Source organism: Ahaetulla prasina, chromosome 3 (genome assembly GCF_028640845.1).
Source record: "Ahaetulla prasina isolate Xishuangbanna chromosome 3, ASM2864084v1, whole genome shotgun sequence".
In the NCBI taxonomy this organism is placed as follows: domain Eukaryota; kingdom Metazoa; phylum Chordata; class Lepidosauria; order Squamata; family Colubridae; genus Ahaetulla; species Ahaetulla prasina.
The window spans coordinates 176,692,782-176,709,287 of NC_080541.1; the positions used below are offsets into that span (position 1 = coordinate 176,692,782).

Consider the following 16,506-nt stretch of genomic DNA (forward strand, 5'->3'; position numbering starts at 1 on the left):
AGTTCGCGACGGAAGGTCCGAAGGTCAGGTATTTGGCGTAAACCCGGGGGAAGCTCGTTCCAGAGTGTGGGAGCCCCCACAGAGAAGGACCTTCCCCTGGGGGCCGCCAGCCGACATTGCTTGGCGGACGGCACCCTGAGAAGTCCCTCTCTGTGAGAGCATACGGGTCGGTGGGAGGCATGCGGTAACAGCAGGCGGTCCCGTAAGTACCCAGGCCCTAAGCCTTGACATAATCTTGACATAATCTTGCCAGTAACAGATTCTGGAGGAAAGCTGGAGGGAACAGGATATAACGTTGTCCTCCTTTCCAAATTAATTGTAGATAGCAAATCAGCCACATCTGATCTGATGTCTTATTAGGGTGTTCTCCTCTGATGTCATTCCATTTCCCTGAAGTTTCTACTTCCTCCTCTAACAAATGGCTACCTTTTGGGGATTTTCTTAAAACAGGACCAACAAATTTCTATTTCCTTCTCTAACAATGGCTACCTTAAGGCAATTTTCTTAAAGCAGGACCAGCAAATTGAGTTACAAAATGCTGGATGATCACTAGGTGGAAGCAAAGATCATTAGAATTTTCTTCTCTCTTTGCTGCCATCTGGTGGATCAACCAGATTTTTACAATCCAGTTCTCATAGCCTATCCCTATCAAAGATTTAAAAGAACTAATAAGCAGGATTTTTAAACTGGATCATACTTGCATATGTCAACCACATACTGAGCTATCTTTTCTGACAAACTGATCCTACAAATAAAAAATTCTGATGTTTCCAAAGGCAAAACTATATTTGATATTCATTTTCTATTTGTTCACCTTATTTTTGTGTGTTATTCTTTGGCAACTTGAAAAGCTATGCCCTTCCCACCCCGGGCTCCAAATCCTGGCTTTCCTAAATATTCTTCAAGCCTCTCTCTGGCATTTTCTCCAGGGGTGCTTTGCCAGAAGGACAGGTGCACCTCACCTCCTGAGATTTGGGCCACACCCGCTAAAGTAAGTATCCTTTCAGATGCTGTTATTACCCAGGCATGTTACTCATTCAGTTGTGTGGGAGCAACCTTGCTCTGTCTTCCAGCTCCTACACTGTCTCCTTCTGTAATGGCCAGGTGTCACTGGAGGTGGTTTATAGCTCTGCAGCAGGTTGACAGTTCTTTTCTTTGCCTTACCTCTTGCTTAGGAGTGTGCAAATCCAAACCTGTTCTTTGATGTCATCTCACTACCACTCACGTACAGCAAAGAGCACACGATTCTCAAAGGAGGAAGCAGGCACCATTCATAGAACAAATAGGTTAGGTTAACGAGTATTATTAAAAGTGGGATAAAACAACAGGGAAGAGGTTGTCTTGAAACTGCAGCCACCAATGGTATAGCAGTTCCTAGAAGAACTGGAATTCATCCAGAAAAAAATGGTGTAAAAACTAAGGAAGGATTAATTAAAACGAAACAAAATAAAACATACCAATATTATCAGAATCCAGTGTATAAGGTGCACAAGCCAAGGTTTGTTGACTGCTCTGTACCAGGAAACTCAGCTCCTAACTGCAGAAAAGAACCATCAATTAAATGTGATCCCTTGTACAAACTCAGTGCCTCACTCCAGCATGAAAACTACAAAACAAACAAATAAAACCTGTTTATAAGCACCACGTAGGTGGTTTGCAGAGCCCATAGATTTCTTCCTTCCTTCCTTCCTTCTCCTTCTCTTTTTTCTTCTTCTTGACATCAGTTCCCAGCTGCACAATAAAATGGCAATGAAGGAAGAGCTCCAAGCAGTAAATAGGACTGAGTATTTTTCTGCTCTGATCCTTGCACTTTCTAGATTTGCCCTCCAATTCCCAAGCTGCAGCTAGTATAGGAATTCTGGAAGATGAAGTCAAATATCCCTAGAGTTCATTAATCTGGGGAAAGCTGCACAAATGACATTTTACTCTCCAAGAAAGCAAATTCTCTGGGCAATCATTTTTTAATGTGATTCATTCTAGCCTAATTAAAATGGAACTGGGAAAGCATTCCATATAAAATGTATAAAAGTAACCTTGGCTAGGAATCGATCATATTAAGAAACTGCAGTCACAAAGCAGGTGAAAGTCCTCTTGTTTTGCAATTGCCATCTTTAAATGTTGTTCTGTTGGGAAGGGCCCAATTGTCCAGAATATAGGTCTGGAGTCATAGCACAAGAATTCTCTAATTGTAGTACTGGAATTACTGTCCCTCATGAGATTCAATTGCCAGAAAAGGATAAGTGAACAATTCACATAGATAGTGACAACTTCCTAACAATCAGCCAACATGAAACCTTGATATATAGAATTCTTTTTTGAAGTAAATTGAAGTTATGAGCCAATCTCAGAACCTTTCAATCCTGAATTCATTTGAACAATTGTTTTTTTCCCCTCCTACATATATTTTCTTCTAAATTCTTCAATAATGGCATGCCACATAATCTGCATACAGAAAATGGATTGATATAGAGGAAAGAGAGCTTTGCTGTAAGGTATGAAATATATACACTTCTCTTTATATCAAAATATTTGTATCAAAACCACAAGAGCATGCCATTCAAAAAAACCTAGAAAACATATAAGAAAGTATATGGTAATTCTTAAAAGCATAAGCTGTTATTTTAAAAACTCTTTTGAGTCTCAAAATGCAAATCAGGTACTTAAAATCTAGGAAAAAATGTTTTTGAAAAAATACTAATTTTTTCTTTTTAATTTTAATTTTAATTTTTACTTTATTTGAATTAGAGTTGTTGTATATAGAATTGCAATAAACATTATTCCTCAATTTATAATATTTATCTACCTTTATTATTGTCATAAAATGTTTCTTTTTATCAAATGTTTCTTTGTATAAAATGCCTCTGTAAGAGCTGGACTGCCTAACCTGATTATAGTTCTCTGATTTATAGTATCTATAAGATAAATTAATTAAAGTTTACGTTTTTTAAAGTTTAAATCTGCCTTTGCATTATGGATTTCCTGTCTGGCCACTCTCAGAGGGTCAGATTAGGTAATCATATCTCCTCAGGCCTTATTCTTAGCACTGGTACACCACAGAGTTAAGTGTTGAGTCCCTTACTCTATACTTTTATGTACATGACTGCATTCCTATTCATCCCAGTAATACTATTATTAAATTTGCAGATGATACAACAGTGGTGGGACTCATCTCCAAGGGGATGAGTCTCCTATCGAGATTTTTACTACCTATTCGCCCGAACCGGTAGCAAAATAATGCTTTAAAAAAGTAAAAAATAACAGTAAAAAAGTAAAAAAAAGGTACTGATGATCACATAGCACAGCTGATTGTCAATCAGCTGTGCCGTATAATATTCGAAAAATTTTTAAATTATTTTTTAAAGCATTTTTTTGCTACCAATTCGGGCAAATAGATAGTAAAAAATGCTTTAAAAAGTAAAAAAAAAAGTTGGACACGCCCACCCAGTCACATGACTACCACCACCCAGCCACACCCACAGAACACAGTAGCAAACAAATTTGTATTTCACCACTGGTGGAAACAATAACTTGGTCCTTAACACCAATAAGACCAAGGAGTTTATAGTGGACTATAGAAGGAATAGATCAGATATCCAGCCCTTGGTTATCAATGGAGACCAAGTGGAGCAAATGGGTAGTTTTAAATTTCTGGGTGTTCTCATAAAAGAGGACTTGACATGGGACACTCACATTGTAGCACTGGTCAAAAGGGCCCAGCAGAGATTATACTGCCTGAGACTTCTCAGGAAACAACAATTGAATGAAAAACTGCTTGTGACCTTCTATCGCTGCACCATAGACAGTATTTTAACTTACTGCACCTGTGTTTGGTTTGCCAATTGCACAGTGGCAGATAGGAAAGTGTTCCAGAGGGTTAACATCATTGCCCAGCCCCAGAGGATCATTGGTTGCCCTCTCCCCTCTTTGGAAGAGCTTTATAGCTCCCGCTGCCTTAAAAATGTTCAAAACATTCTTAGATCCATCTCCTCCTGGATCTCATCCTTTTTTTTTTTTTTTGAACTATTACCATCTCGCAGATGGTACAGGATAATAAAAACAAGGACAAATAGGCTGAAAAACAGCTTTTATCCCAGAGCAGTAAGTATATTCAATTCTACTGTATAATGCAATATTAATGCAAAATCAGGTTTCAATTCAATTGTATAGAACAGGGGCCTCCAACCTTGGCAACTTGAAGACTTGTGGACTTCAACTCCCAGAGTTCCTCAGCCAGCAAAGGGAGTTGAAGTCCACAAGTCTTCAAGTTGCCAAGGTTGGAGACCCCTGATATAGAATGTGAAGGATGTGTGTTTTTCTTTTATTTTTTATGTATAATGTACACCAAAGATGGCATTTAATTTCATTATATGAGGTGCAATCTCGCATATGCTACAGTGCATATGATATCCTTCAACGTATATGGAAGAAGACCTCATGCTCGCAAGAGTAAATGCTGTTGATGTGGCCCAATACTGGGCTAATGTCATTTAGTTAGTGTTCTCTAAGCTTGCTTGTTTTCTTACAGATGTTTCATTAGCCTAACTAGGTAACACCATCAATGCTGGTAAGGAGTGCTGTCAATTTATATTCTGGTGACTTGCCTGTCTGTGTGGGTGGGGGCGGTCTTAGAGATTCTTTGCTTGGGCTGTTTACTGATGGCTCTTTGGCAGTTTCTTGATTGGGGTATTGTTTATTTGATTGTTGGTCTGATGTTAACCTTGGAGTTAATCTATGGTGATCGAGTGTGGATTACTGGTGAAGAGGTACCAGAGTCTTTCTCTCTTTTGGGCTGGTTTATTATCTCTTTTGCAAAGTCTATAGATGCTGCTAATGTCTATGTGTCTATTGATGTGTCTATTTGTGAGCTTGCCAAGCTTCTAGAAATTCCCTGGCATTTTTCGCCTGGTCTATGATTGTCGCATTAATTTCCCCCCATTGAAACTATGGTTTAATCTATCTAAGTGTTGTGAAATTAAAGTTTTAATCCTATTTATTCTACATACTTTTTACCAGTGCTACATTTCAAAGTCTTATTTTATACCTATTTTATTTGCTCAGTAATGAATGTTATATGTCTATAATTTCTAGGTGCTTTTGACATCAGTAAAGAAGAAGAAATCCTACCCCCGACGAGAATCACCAGAATGTTCAAGAATAAATCTGAAAATGTTGGAAATGTCATCAGATACCTGGTTCATACTACCATATGTGACGGACATGCGTAGAAGCTAAAAGTTATTGGACTAAAATCCACACGTGGTTGGAAAAAATGATTTAAAAACATATAGACTTTAAACCAGAGGTTTTCTTATTGGGGATTATACCTGAAACTTATAATAGAGAATTGAGATATTTGATCGTGAATGTAGTAACAGCAGCTAGAATTGTGCTTGCAAAAAATTGGAAAAATTAGAAAACACCAACACAAGATGAAATTATTAGGAAAATAATGGAATGTGGAGAAATGAGTAAATTGACATTTGAAATTAGAGAACAGAAAGATAAAATAAATCCGATATCTTGTAATATTGTTTATCAATGTTAGATAATAAAATATGTTAATGAAATTTGATAGAGATATGTGTAACATAAGAATTGTTGAAAGATGTAAATATAATGTAACATCATTAATTTGAATTAAAATGAGGAACAAATGATATAAGGTAAGCAATAAAATTTTTAGAACATATTATATGAAGATAGGGAGGACATATTCATAGTTAAATAAATGATATACTGGCCAAAAAAATTGGATAACATTAAATTGGTAAAATGTAAAACTAGATGAATTACCTACTATAAGTATAGTGAAATTGCACAAAAAGATCTGTAAGTAACCAACCGACACACTGTTTGTATTTTTATTGAAGATGTGTTTATGTATGTTTGTTTGGAAAATAAAACTTTAAAAAAAAAGAAGAAATCCATTACTGTTATAATATTAAAATATTAAATATTCTAAATAAACTCTTTCTAGAAAAAATATGGATCTTTGTCCTTTTCTTCCTAGTTTCTTTGTTGTGAGTTTAGAAACCCTATAATGTTCTTACTGTCTATGAAGCTCATTTCCACCTGTAATTAAGCTTTGCCTTTCTAGCTGGAATGCAGCTGTGAAAGGTGCAACAGCAATGGATTGTCCTCTCCAATTTTTTTCTTAATTGTGTAACTCTGCAATTAAGTACAATTAAAATAATGTAATGGTACATGAAGACATCAGTGGATAGAAATGTTATAATAAGATTAAACACTAATGAGCAATATGACTTTATATTTCAGCATTCTCCAACTGGATAGCTTTGCTGCTTGCAAATTTCAGGTGGTTCCAATACATCTGGAGGGCATAGAGTTGGGTAGATTACTACAGATGATGCTGAGATATCCGTTGGTATAACTGTACTAGTATCCAAGTCCATTTCTATGTGGTAAGTTGAACTCAGGAACTTCCGTTTTCTCAAAATTGCATCAAAAACTGAAAAGGACTCTGAATAATATTGTGCATTAACTGTGATGCCTTACACAGATCCAGGTTTGGTATTTGTTGCATCTTTGATATATCTTTGAAATGGGGTACTGTAGATATTCTCCAGAAAAGCAAACTGACACAATGCCATTTTCTTTTTAAATGATGTGGCACAGATAACACTTTCATAATTTTGGCAAAGCAATACCCTACATATGCAATTCATTTGTTTAAGTGTAAAGGAAAATGCATGTGAAAAATTATGCTAAAATTACTAAAGACATTCGTTTTTCACTGAAAACAGGTGTACTAAGTTTGTACCACCTGAAAACAGGCTGGAAACTTTGGCATTTCAGCAACTGCATTCTTTATTACTAACTTTAAATTATGTGCCACAGAATGCAGCACTATCTTCTCTTGAGATTTGGGTGGAGTAATAGAAGTGAAAGGAAAAGTACTTATCATGGGTATATGTTGATGAAGACTCAATCATCCAGACCAAAGCTGTCTAAAGGTTGAATCATGGCAACTGGACCAAACTTCAGTCCAAACTTTAGTTTGGTCCAGTTGCCAAGATTCAGCCTTTAGACACACTTATCATGGGTAGTGCTATTACAATGCCATAGAATTGTCACTAGTTCATCTATGCTATACACCGGCCTACTTCAAATAACGTGCTACACCATAGTGTGACTTGTTTACTTGGTTTCTGTGAACTTTTGTTCCTTTTTAGCAAATCATGATTAAAAACCTGGGCAAACTTAATATGCCACCTCATCAACCCTAGAGCTTTGCCAGAAACCTTTTCAAACAATGTGCTAGATCATGAGCCAGGATTAAGAAACAAACCTTGCTTTGTTCTCTCATGTCCTAAAGCAAAATAAGCAAATATGATGGTTTAAGATGATGGCCAGTTCACAAAACACCTATAAACATCATATAAGTTATTTGATTTTAGCTTAGACTTTGTGATTTGTATACAGGAGCTCCTGTGATACTTGTGGGCATGCAGCCAAAAAAGTGATTGCTAACAAAAAATTATCTTCAGATAATGTAGCTGAGGGAATACATATTCAGAAGAGGGAATACCTGTTTTTCTTAATGTAAAGTAAACACTTCCCCTGCATCTTTTGCAAGTAGCCTTGAGAAATATAAAGGGAGAAAATTGTGGCCAGTGATGCTTTTTCACACTAGGAACCTCTGAACCATTTTGTGGGACATCTGAAACCACTCAGTTATGTCTTATCTTCTCTGAACTGCACTGCTTGTAGAGCCTGAGAAATGAAGAACGTATCTCTTGACAGATATTTTTCTATAAAGAAATATTGGGTTCAATTTGTACCTTGGCTGATTAGGCAAAATCTTTGCTGCTGAAAGCAGTATCTTAGAATGTGGTGTAATTATATTCACCTGAAAAATCAGAAGACAAACCAAAGTCAGCCTGAAAGCTCATCAGTGCTTCAAGCAAAAATTGTCCGGATGTAGAAACTATACAACTATTTTTCACAGGTAAGGTAAGAAATATGTCAGTCAATCATTGCATTTTGGTCATGTGATCACCTTTTGCGACCTTCTGACAAGGAAAGTCAATGGGGAAGCCAGATTCACTTAACAACCATGTTACTAACTTAATAACTTCAGTGATTCACTTAACAGACATGGCAAGAAAAGTTGTAAAATGGGGCAAAATTCACTTAACAAACCTGTCACTTAGCAACATAAATTTTGGGCTCAATTGTGGTCATAAGTCAAGGCCTACTTGTGTATGCTACAACTGGCAAGGACAGACTTTTCTAGGAGCAATGCTGTCAAAAATGGACTTTTACGATGCCGGTATCCACTTTCCAGGTATAGCACATCTCTGAATAAGACATGCCTAGGTCTATTCTGTCTGCATGTAGCATTTATTCTGGTCTTGGTTAAACTTTTAGTAGGTTTTACTGGCTGGGGCACTTCAGGTATAAGAAATTAAATAAATTAGGCTGTACCTCTGGGCCACAAAGCATTCCTATCCATGAGTCATAGTTGCTGTCTTGAGAGTTCCCTATTATAGTCCATTAACACCTCTTCACATGCTTTAGTTTTACACTGAGGTAGATCAGAAAGGGAGGAGAGCTATCATAGCTAGATCTCTATTGTGCACAAGATTTTGCCATGAGCTGCTAGCTGGCTCATCTTATTTTGAATAACAGATTAACAGAGACAGATCTAAGCAACAGATAAAGTTGTTTTTAAATTTTCAAAAGAGGTTTGGTTTAATTAAATCTGCACATCTCCTCTGTTTATCATAAGGCAAAACTGTGGATAGGTTCAGCGTAATTCTTTTGTTCTAGTTTTTTCTTTCAATTTCTTACTGTTTGGAAGGTTAAGAAATGTATTTGTTTTGGCTTAAAAGGAGTTTTGGACTGAAAGGTTAGACATGTACAGTTGGTTTTAACAGAGTCATTATGCCACTGATGCTTTTCAATTATCTTCTAATACAGTAATTCAAAATCTGTCCTTTACACCAATGTTTCTCAGACTCAGCTATTTTAAGGTGTGTGGATTTTAAGATGGCTGGCTGGAGAATTCTGGGAGTTGAAGTCCACACTTCTTAAAGTTGCTGATTTCAGAAATGCCAGTTTAAAAGGAAACTTATCTCATACAAGAAGCAACCAAACTGAACATATAACTTCAGATCTGGAGCGTGTTTGAGAACTTAGAATTAACTGAGAGTGACTGGCCCAAGTCACTCAACTGTCTTCATGCCTAAGGTAGGACTAGAAGTAATGGCTTCTAGGTCAATGCCCTAACCATTACGGCAAACTTGCTCTCTGGTAAAATTAGAATAAAGCATTTGAGGCCTTAAAAATGTTATACAGGTAGTCCTCGACTTATGACCACAAATGAGCCCAAAATTTATGTTGCTAAGTGAGACATTTGTTAAGTGAGTTTTGCCCCATTATATGACTTCTCTTGCCATAGTTGTTAAGTGAATCATTGCAGTTGTTAACAACCCACTTGTTCAGTGAATCTGGCTACCCCATTGATTTTGCATGTCAAAAGGTTGCAAAAGGGGAACACATGACACCGGGAATATGGCAGCCATCATAAATATGAGTCAGTTGCCGGGCACCTGGGTTTTTGTATCACGTGACCATAGGGATGCTGCAACAGTCAGTGTGGAAAACTGTCATAAATCACTTTTTTCAGTGCTATTATAACTTTGAACGGTCACTAAATGAACTATTGTAAGTCAAGGACTGCCTGTATATGTGATCGTATAATAGTAACTTTAGAGGAGACATTTGATATTACTATGGTTATGTTTCAGACAGAGGGCTTGAGGAAAAAAGAGGTTTATTTCAGTGACAAACGCAAGACAAGTGTTGCCTGCCATTGGTAGCTCCCCACATTCCATTCACTCCATTGATTCTCTCTCCCTCCCACATTAGCCTACACAAATCTGATTGCTATGGAAGCTATTTCAAACCTTTATTGCAGTGTGGAAGGAGGTAATTTGCAAAAGGAAAACTAGCTTTTCCCGGTAGGGATAACAACTCGGCAAAAATGAAAGAAGAGGCTTTGTAATAGTCTCTATTAATATCAGCAGAGGCCATTTTAAAGCCTCTCGCAGATTGTGCATGCAAGGACAAGGTAAATATGTCAATCGGGGTTGATATCCATCCTATTTTTTTCAAGTCAGAAGTACCCAGGATTGAACTCGGAATTTTGGAAGTGACACATTCACATTAGGGTCTGGTTTCTTCCAAAGTAATGCATTACAGGTTATCCTCAAGTTACAACAGTTTGTTTAGTGACCATTTGAAGTTACAATGACACTGAACAAAGTTGACTTATAACTTACAACCATTGGAGCATCCCCATGATCAAAATTCAAATGCTTGGCGACTGACTCATATTTATGACCATTGCAGTGTCCTGGAGTCATGTGATCGCCGTTTATGACTCTCTGACAAGCAAAGTCAATGGGGAAGCCCGATTCACTTAACAACAGTGTTACTAATTTAACAACTGAAGTGATTCACTTAACAACTGTGGTAAGAAAGGTCGTAAAATGGGGCAAAACTCACTTAATAAAGGTCTCACTTAACAACAGAAAATTTGGGCTCAATTGCGGTTGTAAGTTGAGGACTTACCTGTATTCAGGGTATTATATATTAGTCCTCAACTTACAACTGGTCTCTTAGTGACCGTTTAAAGTTATGACAAATTTACCTTGAGGCTACTACAATCCAGAAGGTCTGATGGTCAGCCCCACCTCCCACCCCCCAGTCACAGGGCAAAACTTTAGGCCTTCACTAACACCAGTGCACTTATGGTCATTGGCAGCATCTCATAGTCGCATGGCTGTGTTTTACGATGGTTTTGTTGAAAACTGGCAGTTATTCTGGTTTTTCACAAAACCATACTCATAGCAAACCATCTGTTTGCTTAATGACCATGGCATTCGCTTAATGATCATCGCAAAAAAGGTAATAAAATCAGGATAGCTACATGCCTGTCTCGTTTTATGACCATCGTGACTTATGAATGTGATGGGCAGGCTCCATTATGGTCATAAATCAAAGACTACCTATAAATAGGTAATGCCATATCAAGGCAAAATGGCAAAATTGTAGAGCGGTAAATTCACAGTTCTGGCAGTTTGCTCACTTTATTTGCGTAATTGAACTAACCATATTTATAGAGAATTTACTGAGTGACCTGATATTGGTTTGGATTGCCTTTGCAATGATTAAAGTATAATATTCTGTCAAGTTATCCAGCAAGAACATTATTTCTGAAAAAAAATCAGAGGATAAAGATGAAAAAATACTTCTTGATTCTCCATTTGACTAGAAACATCTATTCTTTCCGAACACAAACACTTCCTTTTGTACAACATGCATATGCATAAATGACAAAAGAAACCCCTTAGAATCACCTGAGTTACAGAATGGGAAATATCTGCAGGCTGTGTTGTCCTAGTGGAAAGCGCAATGGCTGAAATGCCCTATGAATATCTTTCTTCCACTGCATTGCTGGCTGTGATTATTTTTCCAAACAATGCAGGGTTTTTTTTAATGGACAAATGGAATCAAACATTTAGAAGCACAGCATGTGATAATCGGCCCATATTGTTCCAAAACAATGAGGCATGAGGAGGGCAGATGTCCAGACAAAATACCTCATGTGTTCTGATGTTTTTAATATTGATGGAAAATTCCCATTTTCCCTGAATGCCGTTCTAGTAGGCAAGTAGAAAAAGTTTTAGGTTGAAAGTATTTGGGATACAAGCGAAGGGTGGGGGGGGGAGACAATTGTTGCTGCTGATTGGTAGAACAGATGTTGCTTTCCCAGTTGGAGACACCACTTGGGAACTAGTGAGTTGCTTTTGGATTTTCCTATGCTGGATATATTCCATCGGGTTACACAATTGTCACATGCAAGGCAAGGAAAGCCAGTAAGGCAATTTAATCTGAAAAACTCAGGACAACCATTAATGTACAATGCCGATATGGTAGCCCAAGGAGAGCCAGGTGGATGGAGGAGCCTTCTGTATGGAATAGGGATGTTTTGTTTTGGTAAAATAGGGAGAGTAACAGGAAAACCATGCTTTTAAAGCAATATATTTCAACCTCAGGAACTTTAGGATACGTGGTTTTCAATCTCAGAATTCCCTGGCTAGCTATGCTGCTGGAGAATTCTGGGAGTTGAAATCCACACATCTTAGAGCTCCTGGGGTTGAGAATCACTTCACACTGTTCAGTTGTTACTTTGTTAAACTATGCATTTTCCATTGAGAAGTGACTATTATAGTGTAGGAATATCAATTTTATTCTATTAGTGAACTCTTGTCAATAGGAAATTCTGAAATAATATGTGAGATACTTTTATTCTCCTTTCTGCTTTGCTTGTCTTCTCTTTTGTGAAAAATCAACATACAAATTAAAAGCAAGCATAATATAATAAATGAATGCACAGGAATACTGTTTTGTAATAGCAGGGCTCACATTATCCCATATTGAGCTGAGTCATAAATAGTACAACAATATTCATAATCCACTGGCCTGTTACATAAATTTCCATGGAAATGAACTAAAGCGATTCCTTCTTACATGATTGACAATTGCCTAGCTATTCCAGTTATCAAATTTTCAGACCTGAAAGAGCACACTGCCTATGCATACGTATCCCTGGGTTGCTGCACACACAACTATCTTCCAATTCACTCTACAAGTGTGACTATAGGGTAATACTGCCCTAGTTCCCCGGACCTAGAAACTATCCCATGTCTTGGATTTGTGCCAATGTCATGGCTTATACACCCATGTAGTTTGCAATAGAGCAGAGACAAATTGTATACCGTATATATGGGTGTGTGAATGGAAAGATGCTTGAAAAGGAATTTCTCAATCAGAAACCAGAAAAAGGCAGGAAAAAGGCATCACTCAGTTAAAGTGCACTAAATAACTAAAAGCTGTACTGAGTAGCAGAACTCAAGTTACTTCAGACAGAGATATCCGTAACTTGTCATTTGGGACTATCACCGTTTTACCCAGTGCCTGGTCATTGTATACTTTATGTACACATCACAAAGAATGAGAATCATATGTAAGCTGTGCTACAGTAATTTTGAGGAATGATAGCTAAAAAGAGATTCAAATATATAGTAGGCTTTCTGGAACCCTTCAAGGAAAAGAATTCCTACCACTGTCAACAAAGCTAACCAGTTTGCTGTTGATGTTCAGATTTGTACAACTACTGCATTATTGGCAAGAAAATGGTATGGATATGTCCATAAAGTCTCGAGGAATTGAGTTTGATCTGAACAAAATTGGCTTTTATTGGTGGCTGAGAACTGCAAGAGTTGAGGTACCCATTCATTTGCAAGTTCTACAGAACATAGAAAAAAAATGTCCTTCTGGGTATAGTATGGAACAAATTGACTTGGAAAGCTTAAAAGCATTATAACAGTAAGAAAATGTTTATTTTTTCCCCTAATTTATATCTAGTCCTGGTAACTATTAAAATATTTCAAAAGCATTTAAAAGGCTTATACAAATAAAGACATTAATCGAGTTAACTTGAGCCCAAAAAACCTTCCAGAGACAGGCTATAAAGAAGGCCATCAACTGAGGGGTCACCACAAAGAACCTTGCCCTGGGTTGCCCCTTAACACAGCTCTGGAGTAAGAGGATCCAGAGAAGGGACTCTGAAGAGATCCCCTAATTGAGGCCAATGCACAGGTCAGAATCAGAATCGAGCTGGAAGGGATCTTTGAAGGTGTAGGGTCTTCTAATCCAGCCCCCTGCTCAAGCAGGAGACCCTATTCCATTTCAGCCAAGTGACTGTCCAGTCTCTTAAAAACCTCCGGTGATGAAATAGTAACCACAACTTCTGACAGAAAGCTGTTTCACTGGTTAATTGTCCTTACAATTAGGAAGTTTCTCCTTAATTCTAGGTTGTTTCTCTTCTTGATTCCATCCATTGTTTCTTGTCCTGATAGTCCGATAGTCCTCAAGTTCTACTGCTCACAAGCTGCAAATACCTTTAAAGACAAGATCATCTTTTAGAAATGTAGTCTTGTCTACAACTCAAACTGGTCCTCTTCCATGCACTTCTTCTCAACTTGTTTTTCCTGCCATAGACATGTCCCATGGACTTTAAGAATCCATTTCAACATTTCACATCCTCCTGCATGCTATTGCTACTAGCTGGCACATTGCCCCACCTGAGGACTCTGTTTACATTCCTGTGACTTCACAGATTTAATTTTTGCTTGCTTGTAAGCAAGGTGTGCAGTTCCCGTGACAAGTACCTAGAGAGGTTTGTGTTACTAAATAATGTTCCCAGCCTCCTGTCTACTCTTTTGCCAGGAACATTTCTAAGTCTGGCAGTCTGTCTTAAATAGTTATCCTTTCTCATCTCATATTTTCATGCAAGTGAATTCTTTCAAAACCAATTAAATCTACCTTTGTATACTCTTTGCATAAGAAGTGTTTTTCTTCATGTCTTATCTAATCAGTAATGCTATGGTCACAAATTGTACTAAGCTGTGGTTTAACTATGATTTGTTCTACTATTAATAGTTTGATTTACAATTATACTAAACCATAAAATATGTTTTAGAAACTAAAAAGGGTAGATTCAATATACTGTACAAAAAATATTATGCCTTAACGTGTGATACACAATCCATACCTGTGAGTTTCACTGGTTTATCTGCATTGTAGACATAGTACTGACCAGAGCATTCACACAGCCCATCACTTCTCTCCTTTCCATTGCCATAGCTAAAACCATTATTTGGCAATCCTGAATGTATATATTATGCTAAGTGGTAATGTGCTTGTATGGTGTTATACAAACCCAGTTATTATGATTAGTAAACCATGTTTTATGAGTTACATGTGAGAACCCAGCCAACATGTGGCTTATTAAATAAACATAAGAAATTGTGGCTTAGTATGTTTAAATCACCTAATAAAATCACATGACATTCTTTTTTAATATTCATGCTTTCTCAATTACTCTATTCCCCCCCCCATTCCCGAGTATCTGTTTGTTTCTTCATCCCATTAGTAGAATTTAAAAGAGAAACACACGTTACTTCAGCTGATAACAGCTGGGAGACAGAAGTCCTTGCCAACAAACTGCTAGTCACCACATCTACCAGGATATTCACATATACCTTCTGCTCAATGTTGCAACAGACTAAGGTGATTATTCCAAAATGTCTCAACAGAAGATAAATGGGATGTGTTTTAATTCTGGTAATTATAGCAAGGTATATCCAGTGGTGGGATTCAAATAATTTAACAACCGGTTCTCTGCCCTAATGATTTCTTCCAACAACCACTTCACCAAACTGCTCAGAAAGTTAACAACCGGTTCTCCTGAATTGGTGCGAACTGGCTGAATCCCACCACTGAGTATATCCCCATATGTTTGGAAAGCACCCATAACATTGTGGCTGTTTCTATGATTTCAATTAATAAGTACTTCTGGTGAAAAGCAGAAGTGAACTTTAGTTGAAAAGCTGTTCCACTTTCTTTCACATCACTCCTTGAAACACAAACACATCAATCTTTTTCTTCAAGAATTCACAAAACAACTTTTAATAAACTTAAATCAACTTTTGCAAGGAATCTTTTCTGCTCCTGAAACTTCCTATATTTTATTTATTAAACTTATATATCATTTACTAAGGTGGCTCACATGAAGCTCTCCTTACCATCCCCAAGCTAAATACTGACAAGCTTTCCTAGGAAGACTTCCTACCTGTTCACACTCTAACCTGGTATCTCCCTGATGTGTGTATATTTGCTCACAGGTTATCTGCTACACAGCAACTGTTGGTTTTGGCGTGGAATGAGAACCACACCTGCTATTCAACAGGCAAAGAGAGATATATACCCTATTGCAATATTTATTGTGGCTTTCAGACACACATAATACCCACACATAAGACATCCAAGCAATCTGAGTCCGAGGGGTGATGGGAAACAGTCTAAGAAAGCAAACTGAGGAGAAAGGGTGTGTTAGTTTAAGAAACTTTTGAAAAGAAAAAAACCCCATTTCTCTGTTCCACCTATTCCTAGCCAAGCAGATGTTGCTTCCAATCAAAGGGTCCCCACCTTTCTTCAAGTCCTTCATTCTGTGCATGGGATTATACGGATTTCAGATGCAAGGTTGATCCCCCAGGATACTCTTGAAAATCCCAGTCGTGCTTCCCTCTTAAGACCTCTGGATAATAGCAGTAGCAATAGCATCTAGACTTATATACTGCTTCATAATGCTTTACAGCATGCTCTAAGCCTGAGATGTCAAACTCACGTTGTCACAGCAGTGTCATGTGACATATTGGGACTCCCCCACCCTTTGCTCAACTGGGCATGGGCATTGCCAGCGTATGACGCATCCAGCCCGCAGGCCGGGAGTTTGACAGTCCTCTCTAAGCAGTTCACAGAGTCAGCGTATTGCCCTCAACAATATGGGTCCTCATTTTACTGACCTCAGAAGGATGGAAGGCTGAGTCAACCTTGAATTGGTCAGTATCA

At 37.7% G+C, this 16,506-nt stretch overlaps 1 long non-coding RNA gene across 1 annotated transcript; it reads left to right on the forward strand.

Annotated features, from left to right (window-relative positions):
* Positions 1–275: 275 nt before the first annotated feature.
* On the forward strand, positions 276–5,950 carry LOC131196097 (uncharacterized). The gene is made up of 4 exons (XR_009154629.1): positions 276–991; positions 2,453–2,492; positions 4,526–4,564; positions 5,089–5,950. It is a non-coding gene; the product is annotated as an uncharacterized LOC131196097 (long non-coding RNA).
* The last annotated feature ends 10,556 nt before the right edge of the window (positions 5,951–16,506 follow it).